Raw genomic sequence first — 17,780 nt, forward strand, 5'->3', positions numbered from 1 at the left:
CCCCAGTGTTATATTAGAAATATTATTAATGTATTATACCGGATTTATATAACGTCCTTTTCATGCAAGAGTACACGTTCAAAGGCGCTATTGAAATATGTTCAACCAACTGCCTTGCCATAAATAAATTGAAAACAAAACAATCCGACATAGCTGTTTCATTTTTTATACAGATATATATAATTCATTAATTACATGATATTACTGATAATTCCATTCATTTTTTAGGCTGTTAAACTAATGTTCACTGTTTCATGCTTGCTCATCACCAGGATTAACTCGTTCAGCGTCACTCAAAATTGTATTGATTGTTAAATATGGTAAGAGTATTTCCTCTTCGGACATGTTATGTGTTATCCAGTATTTCAAAATATTAAAACACTATAGTAGAAAGCGCTAAGTAGAAAGCGCTAATTGTGCAATATATACATGCATGCTATCACAATTATTTAAATGAAATTAGTAAATGTTTATTTTAATTCATAAACGTTTAAAGCAGAATATTGTCCGTGAGCCTTTTATATTACCAAAAAGTTTGTACACTTATTATATGTACATATTAGTACACTAACATTCATAACTAATCCAATACATACATGTTATTTAAGGTTTCATGTTAATAAAATAACACTTAAATTAGCATAACAAGGGTTTGAAACAATTGATTTTTAATTAAAATTCAATTAAATGTTGAAATAAATGGCAATTGCTAACGTGCTGTTTTCATTATCGAACTTATCGCCAAAGTTATCTCCCCAAACAAGTAAACGGTTTTCATTACATTCATAAATAAAAATGTATACCCCCTATTGAAAATATATATAAATAAACAGCTTACAAACAATTATATTGTTATTGAATCGCCCACCATTACGTGGTGTGTAATGGCGGTAGGGATGCATACTAGCTATTCGGATGTTTAAACTTTGAAGGACTGAGTTTTAGTAGTGTCTAGCCTTTCTGTTATCAATAGTGGAAGTTACAGCTTAGACAAGTTATTCCGCTTTCGAATTGTTTAGTTGAAGCGAAAGGTTGATGATATTATAATTTAATTTGCATCACACATTTGTTGTTGATTTTTAAGGATTTTTAAGGATTGTTATAATTAACGCGTTATAATTCTACATAAAAACGCCAATGTTATGTAATAGAAAAATATATTGGCTAGCAACTATATTTATATTTTAAAATCGAAAGTGACTTCTTTCGTTTGTTAAACAACCCATAAAACATGCCTGCTCGTAAGAATAGTATCTGGTCATTGTGTTTGTAATTAGATTATAGGTTGTGTGATTATTTTTGTGAACTGTAATCAGAGTAATTATATGATGCAAAGAGCACAACATTATTTGTGATTTCTTACGTTTGATTATTCATTACTAAAAATAAACATCTCTCACTTAAAGGGGATTTCCCGCCTTGTTTTTTCTTAAATAATTGATGTAAAAGCATTTGAGATTATTGGCTGAGTAATATAAATGAAGGTTGATTTTATCGCTCAGAATACATGTGCATTTTAGACAGAGTGTCATCAAAATGTACACGAAGATATGTTGGTTTTATTATAATGTGTTCCAACCTACGTATATGTTTTAGTTCGTATGCCTACTAGACATATTGGAACGTTAATTATGAAAACTGTACCTTTTTCTCGATGCGAAATTCACGCTCACACAGTTTCGACGAATGTGTGCATTGTTTTGTAATCAACATATATGGGAAATCTTTATCCATTTTATATTATTGATTGTGTTCGAAATTTATACATCAACATGATATTTTCAAGGGCTAAAAGGCATTAGTTATTTCTAGTGATGCAATATTTGGCACATTTTATTAAATTTTTGTTTAATTTTACATAGCTTAACTTTTAATTTAACATAGATATATATAAAAGTATATTTTCAAATAGGAAACATGAATGTGCAATTATCAACGATGTTTTCCTGCTATGGGTATTAAGGATTTTACTTAATAATATACTGGGCACTAACTGGTCTTATTGGTAATAAATTGCGTAAAGGTTTACATATGTGTAAAACAACTGATATAGCTAGTAAATGATATTACCAAATTTTATGTAGTCATATTGAAACAAATATTTCACGATTGATGCTCTTTCAAAAAAAAGAATTCTGCGGTGATTAACCATTTACATGCGTACACTAAAGAGACAATACTATTAATGTTACGATGTTTGATGAAACGACCTGAAAACATTAAACCCCGATTTTTTAGAATACTTATTTACCTGTTGTGATCGCCCCACCATCTGCTAACCTGTTGAGCAAGCTTCACTATCTAGTAACCTGTTGTTCACGCTTCCTTATCTAGTAACCTGGTGTGGAATCTTCATTCTGTAATGCCAATGCACTCAATACAACTGCTGGTAATACTATTATAATTGAATTGGTCGGATCGGCATTGGATTACAATATGTAAGCAATCATTAAAGCAATTTTCCCTCTAGATCGAGTGTAGTTTTTTTTAATTACATTATTAGTAGCTTAATATTCAATAGCATGTTACTTCCATTATTACACCGTTGAGATCAGGAAGAAGCTGTGGAATAAATTTGTCTTTAAGAGTACACTTCTATCCCCAAAATCAACGTAATTAAGAGCTAAACGTATTGGTTTCTCCCTGACTTCATTTAACTTAATTGTCTGTATATAAAAGTATCGGATCATGTATCAGAAAATACATTGTAGGCAGCTTAGCAAATTAAAACGAAAATTATGTTCAAGTTGAAAATGTTTCGTATAATCGCATCTATATTACAAGTCGAAGCCATTTCATACCCATGTTAGTGTTTTTAGAAAAAAAAAAGCTAACTCAATTACTTTTGCATTACTGCAACTAACGTAAGTGCTTCAAACATAGCAATGATGACACGTTGAAGGAAATGCATGAGTATTTCTGAACGTGCAAAAAAATATTAAACTATCCTAATTTCATGACAATTGACTGTATAATTTCATTATTGTTCAAACGATTACTGATATAAAACTAATCAGCTTGCAGGTGCCTAAGATCTTACTGCAGCACGTTTAGATGACTGAAGGTGACACCAGACATGATGAATCAGAAGGGTTCCATAGACAGGGCAGTGTGTCGAGCCAACAAGACCTGGTAAGATTAGCTGTCCCGGATGGTAGACATGTGGCAGTCGGACTGTCCGTCTTTCCATAAGTAAGTCATTCCGTCTGTCTGTATGTCCTTCCGTCATTGCGTTTCCCGAATTGTTTTGCCTTAACGCATTGAGATATGAACCTGTTATAGCTCACCTGAGTACATGTGCTCATGTTGAGCTTTTGTGATCGCCTTTTGTCCATCTCGCGGCGTCAACATTTGCCTTGTTAACACTCATGAGGTCCCATTTATTGTCCGATCTTCATGGTCAGAAGATTTTTGACAATTCTATCTTGGACGAGTTCGAACATGGTTCCGCTTGTTTGAAAAACATGGCCGCCGTTGGGCGGCGCACTTTTCTTTATATGGTTATATATGGCTATAGTAGATTCCTGTAAACACTATAGAGTACACATCTATTTTCTGGTCTTAATGAAATTTAATCAGAAGATTTGTCCCAATGATATCTTGGTCGAAAAGGTTGGTTGAAAAACATTGCAGCCAAGGGGCAGGGAATTTTTCCGTATATGGCTATAGTAAAATCGTGTTACTCTCTAAAAGTCACATTCATTGCCCCATCATCGTGAAACCAGGTGAGAATATTTGTTGTAATGATATATTGGATGAGTTCCAAAATAGTTACGTTCTATTGAGAAACATGGCTCCAAGAAGGGCGGGAAGTAATCCTTATATTGCTATAGTAAAACCTGTTAGTACTCTAAAAGTTTCATTTATAGTTCACTCTTCATGAAACTTGATGAAGATTTGTTCTAATTATTGGACTGCATAGAACAGGTCAGTTCCTTTGTATCTCAAGTGAGCGACTTTGAGCCTTTAAGGTCCTCTCGTTTGCTATATGATTCTACATGCATGAGTTACAGACCAAATTCGAGTTTAGATACGTTCCATTTATTTTTGGCAAATTAATAGACTTATACATTTTCTCTATAATAACAGTTTTCTGGACTTTTTACGAAACGATTATAGATATTTACCTGTTTGTTGGTGTGTAAGTCTTTCTACATTACTGACAAATCAAGTATGAGTTTAACTCCGGTCCTTTGATTTTTGAGGAAGTTAGGGGCCTTTCACTTTGAAATTGTTCTTTATAATACTACTTGTTTTCGGATTTTGTTTCCCAAACTCTTTGAACTATTTACCTGATTTGTTTGTATGTGAGTCTACGCTCAGCAGTTATAGATGAAGCTATAGTTTAGTTCCGTTCGATTTATGTTTGGACAAGTTATGGACATTAGTATTGGACTTTTTGCTAGAAGCTTGAAGATATATAACTAATTGTTAGTGTTTCAGTCTGTCAACATGACTTACAGATCACAGTTGAGTTTCGCTCTTGTCAATTGATTTTTGACGAAGGTACGTGCCTTGGACTGAGAAATGTTCTTTCAAATAATACTTTTCTAGAATGTTCTCAGGAACGCTTTCAGAAACTGACTTCTTTGGTATGTGAGTCATACAACATGATCTACAGATCAAGTTCAGGTTGTGATTTTTACGAAGTTATGGGCCTTGGAATTAACCAATTTCTCTAAAGCAAAAACTCTTTTCCGATTTTTTTTTTGGAAACAGCTTTCAGATATGGAAACATTTGTTGTTTAACAAATGAAAAGCACAATGTTTCGACCAATATGAAGTTGGTCCCTCCCTATGGTATTACACACATACATTTTACGAATCTATATGGTGTAACATTAGTTTAATAAAGGCTGGTATGTGTTAAATCTAATACCATTAAACGTATGCATATTTTAGTTCCAATAGTAAATACTCAAACTTAAAACTTACAATTTATCGCTTTCCTTATATTGACAACTTTAAAAATACTTTGTTTTATAGCATGCCTTTGGCGCTGGTGTCTTCATTTAAATTTCAAATGTTCAGTCCTTAGAATCACATTTTCATCCGATTTTGTAAATCATTGAAGTGCTATGTAAGTGTTAAGTACTTTGTTCACCTAACAAATTCTTAAATTAATAAAATAATACGTTTAATTATGCAGCTTCAATTAATTAAAAGTCAGATGCATATCAATAAATGTTCACTACTTGTTTCTGTAACAACGTGAGAAAATAGAGATTAACATGGTATGTACATGTACTAACAAAAGAATTTCAGCAATGAATCAACTTTTCGTGTGTTGATTTTTTTTCTCGAGTATCTTCATTTATGTAAATAATGTTATTTTACTCGATTATCGTTCACACGATACATCGAATACCGGATTATAGAACACGCGAACATACAAATAGACATATAAGTATAACTTTCACAATTTATACTTTAAAAACGCTGGCATATTGGGTATCCGAAACAGTCTTCTTGTGCAATTATTCAATTATATCTTACGTAAAGAAACTTTATACAAATGCAATATGTATTGGTGTTTTAAATACATGGACATTCCAGTACACTTATCATGTAATGTCTGTTTATTGAATCAACTCATGTAAATGAATCCAAATGTTATTATTTTTTATTTATTTGAGGACAATGAAACTATTTTCATATTTATGACATATGACATTATATTTAATTAAAACATATTCCAGGTTCAGTGGGAAAATGCCTCCGTTGAAACATGCACTGTGATCAGCTTGCTCGGCTATGGTCTGGAGATCATACATGTTCGGAGAGACGCATACAGGGAGCACTGCAGGCTGAGGACTGCACGGGCAAATGGAACAATAACGACTATTATTACGGGTAGCAAGGCTGGGGGGGGGGCTGACCCGCTTCCTTGAAAGTGATATAGACATCATGTTTGTACGCAATAATTTCGTTTGTTTAGAAGATTGTGTTAGTGCTGATAAATTTCCTAGAGAGATAACCGTGTTTAGATCATACAGTCGTATGAGTTACCCTGGGCACTGTAGACTGCTACTAGAAAGACGCGGTACAACGACTGTCTGGAACGTAACCGATGCGTTGTGTGATGATGGGCATGGTCACGAACTCCTGAGCAGTGACTTATTTTTACATAACTGTAGGAAATGTAAATTCATGAAAGGCATAGTGCATCATGATCGCTCGGGGCCGTCAATGCCTAAAACATTGTCCGGTACATTACACACCGACATAGTAGATGCATTTCGTTATCACTGCCCCAGCATCCTGTATAAATGGGCCGCAAGACCTCGCCACTGGCCGCTACCGGATGTCGTTCAGCAGGTCGTATCACTTGGGGCATTTCTTACGCCTGTTGGATTTAAAGGTAGTGAATATCAACATGTTGAATGGAGAGTTTGTTTCAACGCCGGTGAGATCGAACTAGTAAACAATCTTAATGAAACTCAAATTAAATTGTATTTTCTATTAAAAATGGTCGAAAACGATGTTTTAAATCCACATAAGAAAGAAGTTTCATCTTACACGTTAAAAAACATTGTTTTATGGATAGCGGAAAATAATCCTCAGTCTTTGTTTCATGAAAGAAGTCTGTTGCACTGGTTGCATGTAGCATCGGATGCGCTAAGAGTTGCGTTGGACACCCGAGAGTTGCCGTACTACATGATTCCAGATAGAAATCTGATGGCAGCGTCTGAACTGGATTAGGAACAGCAAAGTGCATGGATATCAACGATTACAGAAATGATTAATGAAGGACCCAGGATGATACTCAGACTTCCGAAGATACGACAAGCCCTTATCGCTCATCCTGAATCATTTCGATGGTACATCATGAGGAGAATGGAGCTAGAATTGCTGATGCTCATAAACAATAACAGAATGATCCTCTGCGGGGATGAGAGCGGGGAGGTTGACGAGACAGATGCGATTCTGCAGGCATTATTCAGACGAATGAACGAGGTTATAAAAGAGGTTTGCGTGAGGATGAGAATGGAAGGGAGTCGAGTTATCAACGCGGATGCCATTTCTGATAGAATTATGATGTAAAACGTTAACGACGATCAATTGATCATTAACGAGGAACGGAAAACACTTATTCATAAATTTTGAGTACATAATAATCTTTGAAGTATCGATGAGTATTGTTGAAAATAACGTGATAATTCAACGACTTATCGTAATCGTGATTTCTTCAGTAATTGATGTTTGACTTGCAGACTTACGTTTTACAGATGTTTACAGACGGCTGTAACCTTGACAACAACAATACTTTTGATATACTTTGTTTACAGACGGCTGTAACCTTGACAACAACAATACTTTTGATATACTTTATCAAAACAATTTCAATCTTCTAGATAATCATAGTTTGTAATATAACGTTGTATAATTGCTACATTTTATATGATCGTGCACTAATATGCATGTATCACCTTTGGAAACTAGCGGTATCATATCAGTGTTTGCAAATGAATCTATTTAAAACTGATATTATTTACTAGCATTTTGTCTATTTATGTAGTTATGCGACTTGTGTTTATTTTAGTATGCGTGTTAGGAAATAAATTGTTTTTTTATTAGTCGTATTTCCGTCTTTCGAGCTTCATTTGCATTTGTTTTTTGGTTGGTATTGTTTACGCTTTGTACTTATTCCATTTATGTGTTGCTGGTAGTCCACTTGTAATGTTCTAATCGCAGTAATCGCAGTACATGTAAAGATAGCATTCTCGTGTTTCTCGTTGATATTAAACAGTTATTGTGATCGGCAATATTGTGGACAGCGTATTGAACACATTAATGATGCAGTTATCGTTAAAAATGTTGATATCTGTGTTCATTCCTACCTCTTCATGTCTTCAAAAACGCAATTGTTGCATCCATATATAAGAAACATAGTGCCGTTGTTATTTGCAAATCGAGTAAATTACTTCTCATATGAATTTATTATTGCTCGCGGTTTGGCAGAACAAGTTAACGTAAACTTTTAATAAACATGGATAAACTGATCTCATCAAAACCCATATATTGTATTTTACCTAAAGATACGTAGATATAGATAATCTAGTAATACCGTTAAACTCGTTTTTGCTCTAAGTGTATGCATGCTTGTGTTAATTTTATAGCGTGATTACCGTATTGCTTAAGACATGGGTGTTTTTTGTGTTATTTACCCCTTTATTCTGTTGGCTTCCTATTGCATTTATATACAATGGCACGTTTTAAGAAACGTTTTCCATGAACTCGCAATAGGTTTAATGCTAAACAAATTATATTTCAGAAGATGAATTTATACGTTTTGTTAAAATGTCGCTTTGATATAACGGACCGAAAATTAATCATATTTTATAGTATTTCAAATACAATATGTGATCTTATTAATAGCATTAGTACTGTTGTTGTTAATTCATTGATCAAAATAAAGTCTCTTCTATTTTTTGCGTAACAAATTGTGTTGATTTTAGTGACTTTTGTCGTTGTAGGTTCAGTTATTCATTGTTATTTAGATACTATCATTAGCGATATTTTAATAAATATAAACTAATAATTGTCAAAAATAGGAATTCAGAACTTTTCTTTTTTCGTCATTCGTGGTTGACGGCCTCTTTAAATCAAGAATATTTAATACATTTCTGGTTACGCACCTCACAATTAAATGATTGTGTTTAATGTTTAATAGCGGATAAGGACGGTCTGAAATTTACTAATAAAAGCGCTGAAGGCATTGAAGTTGTTTGCTATCGCATAATCTTAGACGCAACTCAGTTTTCAAAATTATGTTATAACTGTTGTAGTCTAGCCGGTGGAGTTAATACAACTCAAGGCGTATGCGGCTACATGTTTATTCAGTAATGTCTAAGCTGCAAGTGTTCAACAAACTGTATAGCATATTCATATATAAAGACAACTCTTACGGATAAAGTTAAGTATAGGTAAGTATAATACAGTGATGTCCCTTAAACTATTCATTAGAATATGGAACATCTCCCTCCTTTTCAAATAAATGTTTTCTTGGAAAAATATTTATCTGTATCTGTATATCCATCGTTAGGGTAGTATTTCATCTATCCGTATAAGCATCCGTATCCGCAAAATCATAATACGGACGCTATATTCCATTTATCCGCATACGTCGAACGTATCTTTATTTTTGTATATGGATAAAACTAAAAATTATAATTGAGATAATTATTATGAAGGACAAGCGTGAATTTAAGTAGATATAAGGTACAAATCATCGTTCTGTCTGTAAAAAAAATAAAAAAAGTAAATACCTGAAACATCTTCTTTTAGTGTATTGGCTATGCTTTTCCAAACATTTGAAGTAAAATCAGTCCCGATATGCAGAGCTGCGTTGGTTGAATAATTCCGGGTAATTTTTCACGAATTCGATAGTTTTTCAGTTGATTTTTGAGATGACAGCTACTCTCATCGTGCTAAATGTCATCCGTATCTTGTCCGCATTAGAATGCTCACTTGAGCGTTCTTGTGCGGACGCCTTTTGCGCGTGCGGATATACGGATGCGGATGAATGGAATAAGCGCAGTGCATTTCAACTTGTTCTATTTTTTGCGGATATGCGGATGCGGATACGGACAGATTCAAGGCTAGTATTCCATCTATCCGCATCCGTATTCGCATCCGTATCCGCAAAATCATAATACGGACGCTATATTCCTTTTATCCGCATACGTCGAACGGATCTTTATTTTTGTGTATGGATAAAACTAAAAATATAATTATAGAGACAATTATTACGAAGGACAAGCCGCTAAGCGTAAATTTAAGTAGATATAAGGTACAAATCATCGTTCTGTCTGTAAAAGAATACAAATGGTTAATACCTAAAACATCTTCTTTTAGTGCCTTGGCTATTCTTTTCCAAACATTTGAAGTAAAATCAGAATCCCGATATGCAGAACTTCGTTGGTTGTATCATTCCGGGTAATTGTTCACAAATTCGATAGTTTTTCAGTTGATTTTTAGATGACAGCTACTCTCATCTTGCTAAATGCCGTTCGTATATCGTCCGCATCCGCATTAGAACGCTCACTTGAGCGTTCTTTTGCGGACGCCTTTTGCGCGTGCGGATATACGGATGTGGATGCGGATGATTGGAATAAGCGCAGTGCATTTCAACTTGTTCCATTTTCTGCGGATGCGGATTCGGATACGGACAGATGCAATAGCAGCCTTGGGCTAGTATTCCATCTGTCCGTATCCGCATCCGCAAAAAATTGAACGAATGCACTGCGCATATTCCATTCATCCGCATATCCGCAATCGCAATAAGCGAGAATTGCAAGATAAGGATTTCGATTTGCTTGTAAAGATTTTGTGAAAATCCTCTTGATTGTCTAAATGCATCTCTCAGCAACAACGTTGCCCTGAGAGTGTAATGGAGATGATGTGACATGTTAAAAATCCCAATCTTTACGAAATTTGTCCTGCATTGTCACTTATCACTTTTAAAGGAATACCATGTGTGACAAAATTTACCCTTTAGTTTGTGTATCACTGTCTTAAAGGAATACCATGTGTGGCAAATGTCCCTTGAGTTTCTGTATCACTGTCTCACTTCTCATAATGTTCAGCTGTAGAGATCGACTATTACAACATAGTTGAAATCATTCCAGTGAAATATTTCAGTAGCAACAACCTGCCATGGTCCTTCAGGAATTTGATTTGGAATCATAGGTTCCTTTGTGTTACTGTTTCGGTGCTCTAGACAAATAGGACAATTGAGAACTTTGTCTTTAATGTCTTTTGTCATATTGGGCCAAAACATAACACTTCGTGCCCGTTGTGTGCATTTCTCAACTCCTATGTGTGAGTCGTGTATTTTGTCCAACATCAACTGTCTGAGTTCCGTCGGAATAATAGCATTGCTTCCCTTGAGCAATACACCATCAATGAATGCCAATTCATCTCTAAAATGCCAATATGGTAGCAAACATTTTGAAAATTCCTGTCGTTTTTCATGCCAACCATTTAGAATGATTTGCTTTAGTGACTGCATTTCAGAGTAAGATTCAATTTTGCTTTTAATCAGTTGCATTTTCTGATCACTCATAGCAATATTTTTCATAATCATATGTACATATGAGTCCATATCTTGACAAACGTCAGTCTGTTCGTCCGGCAAGAAATTGCGAATAGCGTGTCTGCTACTGGAATATGTTTTCCATGTATATGCACTATTTCATAGTCATATTTGGTCATTTGTAATAATATTTCCTGCAATCTTGATGGTGCTGCTAGCAAACTGTTCCGTGTTATGCTAACAAGTGGTGTATGGTCACTTTGGACAATTACGTGTCGTCCGTTTGTCATTGGATGAAACTTTGTCATGCCAAATAATACAGCGTAGAGCTATTTCGTGATTTGCGCATTGTTTCGTTTTGTCTCCGTCAATGCTTTTGAAGCAAAGCAAACAGGGTTGTCGTTTAAACGTAAAACGCAACCAAGTCCATTTTGTGATGCAACAACTTGCAACACAACATCAACTTTTGGATCAAAATACGAGAGTATTTGTCCTGGGTTTTGAGTAATAACCCCTTGTATTTTGTCTAAGGCTGTTTCATGCTCCGGGTCCCACCGGAAAATACTTTCCTTTTTCAACAATTGTCTCAGTGGACTAGTCATTTTAGCAATAATTTACCATTCCAAGTATTTCTCAAATTCAGACTTTGACTGTGGAGATGGCATTTCCTAAATTGCCCTTACTTTTGAAGGATCAATTTTTAGTCCATTTTCTGTCAGTACATGATCAAAGATTGGAATTTCTGTCTTTCCGACTTCATTTTGTCAGAATTGAGCTTGAGACCAATCTGTCGACACCTGTCCATCAACAGTTTGAGATTCTTGTCATGTTCTCGTCTGTTACGTCCAAAACAAACAATATCATCTACAATGACCTTGATGTCCTGTAGACCTTCAAGGCATTCGTCCATTTTCCGAACAAAAATGTCCTGTGTGCAGTGTATCCCATATGGTAGTCTCAGATACGTTTATCTCCCAAATGGGGTATTGAACATTGTCAAGAAAGATGACTTTTTTGTTCAATTTGACAGACCAGTAGCCTGTACGTGCATCAAATTTTGAAAACCCTTTCGCGCCAGTCTGGTCAGGCAAAATGCCGTCAATTGATCTTGATGGAAAGTGCGGTCTCATTATAGCGTCATTGAGGTTTTTCAGGTCAATACACACCCGCAAAGAACCACTGGGATTTTCAACAGTGACCATACTGTTGACCCATTCGGACGGTTCAGTAACTTTGGTTATTACACCATCCTTAACCATTCTGTTTAACTCTTTTTTATGTGTGTTTTTGATCGCTACAGGAACACGTATAGGTGGGTGAAAAACTGAAACAGCATTTGGTAGTATGCAAATGTCAGATTCCCCTGGAAAAGTTCCTAGACCAGTAAATACATTAGAGTATTTAGATACAACTGTGTTCCTTGTGTAAACATGTTTAGGTTCAATTTCTGACACAAATTTGATAAGATTCATAGACATGCATGTGTCTAAATCTAACATTGGACTGGAGGGGCTGTCTACAATGTAAAAGTCCTGATATTACTGTTTACCGTCGTAGCAACAGTGGAGACGAATCATGCCATGAACCTTAACCTTATGCGGCAACATGTTTATTCAGTAATGTCTAAGCTGCAAGTGTTCAACAAACTGTATAGCATAGTCATTTATAAAGACAACTCTTATGGATAAAGTTAAGCATAGGTAAGTATAACACAGTGATGTCCCTTTAACTATTCATTAGATTATGGAACAATAGCTTTTTATATCGCAAGTTTGAAATGAACATTACCCATTCAAATTTATAAAGAGAGTGTCTTAAAGCACAGGTAGAGCTGTGTGTGCACTGTGTATTCTCATATTTATGTTATAGAGATAACTTAGACTAAATAACAACAATATGTCTCTTTTTTCGCAATTGGTTGATGCACGAGCAACCGTCTTTAGAATTTTGGTTTCCTTGCTAAAGAATAACAAGCTTAGAATCATGTACATGTTGTGTTATGTGTATCTAATACATTATCCGTTTTCGTTAAATTATTGAGCAACAAGTTTGCCAACATGACAGACTTTTAATGCATCATGTTATGTTGTGAGCCGGAATTGAATTATTTCCTAGGCCTAATTGATCCACAGTCGCCAATTTGTATTCTATGTTTAATTGGATTGAGGGTTTAAGCTTTGAAAAAGCTAGTTGCCCTGCTTTTTAACCCAACTGTAACTAAGTTTTGAAATTGAGTTTCCTGGGCTTCAATCTACTGGCCCTAGGCTAACAGGCAACCACTAAACCAGTATTTAAGTTATTCATGTTGCAAGATCTGACAGTGTATTGAAATCATTCAATTTGCAAGTCTGAAGACATTATAGGGACCTTTTCACGTTTTGGGAAATTTACAAAATTAAACGATTTAATAATTTGGAGAGTTCTGTTGTTGTCGTTATATTTGTTCATACCACGATGACTGCTTATACGTAAACAATATAAAATACATCTCTCATTTTATGAGCAAGGATGGCCGAGTGGTCTAAACGATGGACTTTTATTCCAGGGGTCAGTGTTTCGAACCCAGTTGAGGGTAACTTTTTTCTTTTTTTTTTAAATTTTATTCTTGTTTTTTTAATGGAGCTTTTCAGATTCAATGTTTACATTTATCAGTATTAAGCATTTGATGGCAAACTGTGGAAAGGTCCCTTTTAGATGTTTACTAAAAATGACACAAGTTACAATTTTAGAACTCATTGGTTGTTTATTTGATTTAAAAGTGATTTTTTTATTTGCCTTGTCAGCGAGGTTTCATTGAAGTAATTATCACTTTTATCTTTTTTGTCAAATCATTAATACAAAAGATAATTTAAGCTTAATTTTGGGAAAACAGGGCTTAATGCATATGCATTAATTGTAATCCCAGTACCAGAGACTCTCTTTAAACGAAAAACGCCATAAAATCAGAAAGTGGCGTCCTCGATTAGCTTGTGCCCATTTCACAGGCTAATCATTGTGCACATGTTAATCTTATTTGACATGCATTAAGCCCCGTTTTTCCTGAAAGCAGCAAATATGTACAGATTTCAATGATAAACTGGCCAATGTCATCGCACAAGCTTTTAAACACTTTAGATAGCATACACACACTCTGCTGTCTGCAGTGTACCAGTGGAATATAAACAGGAAAATGCGGTGGTTATCGTTGTTAGCATAGATTAACAGCAGACTGACTTCTAAAACTCCATCTACATTAGTTGCTCGCTAACGTGATCAACTAAAAAGCGATGTCCAATATTGTCATTTGAATCATTCCTTAAATGTCAAAGTTGATTTTATTGTAAGCGGCACGGTAGTTTATCTACAACTCTGCGGACTTAATGTTTGTCTTGGGTTGATCAGTAATTATAAAATAATATGGGGATAATTACATAGTATAAGTTTAATAAGGAGTAACACTCTTTTGTGAGAGGTTTTTTAATAGTTGTGAATTTGCATGTCAAATGAGTGTATTCTTGTGTCGGATTTAAATATGGAATACAAGCTAAAGGACAATCTTTACTAACTTTACTCATTGCGTAACTTTAAACCTTGTCGCGATACAAGAATTGATTGCAGATTTTAAAATACAACGGATGAAGGATAAATTGCGGAAAAATGATATGTTATATGCAATCAACTCATCATGATGTTTTAAATAACTGACAGCAATTGCTTAAGCGATTGTATACTCGTATGTATAAAATATAAAACAAGGTTAAATCCTTTATTCCAATACGAAAAATGAATCACTTATATCAACAAATGTTTCAATCATTCCATGAGCTTAACTTTTGCATGGTTTTTAATTACACTTCAACGTGTCTCTTTGGCCAATATTGGGTTTAGATGTGATTGTTTTATGACAGTGAACATCTTGGTTCCACCTAGTAAGTTATTTCTGTATATGTGTGTATGGGACAAAATCCATACCACTTGTATAGATCTATTCCCAAAATTTCAATAGCAGCAGTCATATTATAGCGTTATACATCAATATTTCTAGAAGGAATAAAAAGTTAGAATTGAAACAATCAACAGTATGCACGGTTTACATATGCGAAAAACGGCGCACGTTATATACAATTTAAAATACAAATGAATTTAGGACTAAACGATAGTTTGATATTCGTAAATGCCGATGGGATTTAAAGCAAAAAGTCTTTGTTTAGTTTGAAATAAATTGTTTAGCGAAATTCGTGAACGTTAGTTGAAATATGAACTCATTTCCGATAAATGCTTTACAAACGTACGAAATCTATAACTGTTCAGGAGTAAACACTCCGATTGTGAATCATATTGTTAATGTAATTACTATAGAAATATTTGTATTGCTACTTGTGTGTTTGTTTTAAACCTTTGATTCATCTTCCATTTAATTTTTGTTTTATAATTTAGTTGGAATATGTATCAATACCAAAGCCAAATATATTGCTGCTAGGAAACTAGTTATGCATCAAAGCATAAGGAACACACATATCGTTTATAAAACATCAGTGTTGAAATTAATATTAACAAGGCATAGTTTCTTCATAAGGTTTCGGTGATCTGACAACTTTTCAATATCATATTGGGTTCCGATATTGTATCAATATGATGTTGGGTTCTGATATGGTATCAATGTGATGTTAGGGTCTTTAATTGTATAAGTATGATGTTGTGTTCTGATATTGTATGATGTTTGGTTCTCATACCGTATCACTAAAAAGGAATCCACGTATTTACTCTGTAACAACGTAACTCTGAACGTTTGAAATCTTCTTATCTGATGAATATTACATAACCGCGTAATTCGATTGCAATAAAATTCAAACATGTGTTTAAGTAGAATTGCATAGGTATGATTATCATGTTTTGATTGTACAATTTTACAAGAGTTTGGTGTGTTCCCCATTCTGGGCTCAATGTAGGTTTAGACATACCGTTTAATGCCCTTTTCATCGCTCCAAAGATGGTAACCTTTGATCATGAACTATGAAATAGTGTTGTGTATGTCATGTCAGGTATTGTTCAGTCATTGGTCACTTGCCTTAAAGCCGGGGGGGGGGGGGTACTTCCCAAATGTAGGGTAGGGGTGTCCCACAGAGACTTCAAAATGCGACCCATTTTTATACCGGAACCTGATAAAGTAGACCCATTTGGATACAAGATGCTTGAAAAAATCAGACCCTTTTGTATACAATACCATTGATAAACTGGACCCATTTCGATACTAGAATTTGATGAAGTGGACGCATTTCATACTATAATTTTATCTCTATCATATCAATACAGTATACTTATTGAATTTGCTATTATATGTTTATTTGTAAAATTTATATATGTATCATTCAACTTTGCCATTAAGAAATATGTCTGTATATTGTAGTCATACAACAAATGAAATTTATAATACCCATTTTGAAACTGATACTTTTAAATCTATATGCATTCATATACAAGCAAATTTCTGATTTCAATACCCATATCTATACTTAGATGCTCAAAACCATACCCATATCTATAATTTTAGTCGAAAAACACACCCCATATTTTCGGCACACCCCTATATACCCGTTTATAGGAAGTAACCCCCCCCCCGGACCTTAAAGGGACCGACAACCCAATTGACGAAAAAAGAAAAGTTCTAAAATACCGTATTTGTTACAATTATTAGTTTATATTGATTAAAATATCACGACTGGTATATTACATGACTTGAAAAAAGTCGTTAATCTTTCATATATTCAGTATATTCGGTAATAAATGTTACTGGGTACAGGTAACTACCAGTTAACTATAAATAACGCAAAGCAGATTGATCATCATCGTCACGTGGTAAACCCAAGAATGCAAATTGTGCATGCGTAGTGAATTGTATATATATTAATGCAAACCCCACCAGTCCTGAAATAAAATAAAGCACAATAGTGTTGATATGTATACATCAAAAGGTCCTATTGTGTATTATGCTTTCTATCACAAATATAATTTTCAATCATCTGCTTATTTTATTATTTTTTCTTCTTTAATAAAAAATGTAGAACATACATATTTCTATTTAAAATACGGCAACAATAAAGTACATAATTATTACCCTGCTATGCAGCTGCGACGTCACCCAAAAACTTTGCCGTCCTTCAGACAAATATCAGCACATATCGTATGTGGTGCTGCGATTTTTATTTTACTCAGACAACATATTGCCTTCACCGTGAATGTTTTATCACCTTTGCAAAAAACTATCTTTGCCTTTATTGTGGAAAAGAATTCGAAAGTAGATTTAGATGCCCACCCGGCCCGGGAACAGCGCACTCGATCGAGAGATCGAGTGCGAGACATGCAACACACGTTTGCCATGTGTGCAAAGCCGCCTATAAACATATAAGTTCACTGTATAGGCACTTTGGGCAAAAGCACAAATGACTTGTATACAGTGGTTTTACCTGTTTGTGATTTATTTGTGATTTGACCGTGATTTATTTGTGATTTACCCGTGATTGTTGCGATAAAAGCATGATCATCAGATCTCAAGCATAATTAACATTTGAACCGTATCTGTTTATACCACGATGTTTACTTGTTGCGTTTTTTTTTTACTTTTTATTGTTTTTTATATGTTTTGTTAATGCTACAGTTTTATCATAGCAGTTGTGATTTGTATTGTGATTAAAATGTAATTTTATAATTGTGATTTATGCTTTATAATCGGATCTCAAGCATAATTAACATTTGAATCGTATCT

At 34.4% G+C, this 17,780-nt stretch overlaps 2 protein-coding genes across 8 annotated transcripts in view; one reads left to right on the forward strand and one right to left on the reverse strand.

The window, feature by feature from the left end:
• LOC127867056 (uncharacterized) overlaps positions 1-17,780 on the forward strand; it is a 401,999-nt gene that overhangs the window by 340,835 nt on the left and 43,384 nt on the right. The window lies entirely within an intron of this gene.
• LOC127867051 (dihydrofolate reductase-like) overlaps positions 1-17,780 on the reverse strand; it is a 407,711-nt gene that overhangs the window by 331,952 nt on the left and 57,979 nt on the right. The gene's annotated exons all lie outside the window — the stretch shown is intronic.

The sequence above is a fragment of the Dreissena polymorpha genome, chromosome 2 (assembly GCF_020536995.1).
Source record: "Dreissena polymorpha isolate Duluth1 chromosome 2, UMN_Dpol_1.0, whole genome shotgun sequence".
NCBI lineage: Eukaryota > Metazoa > Mollusca > Bivalvia > Myida > Dreissenidae > Dreissena > Dreissena polymorpha.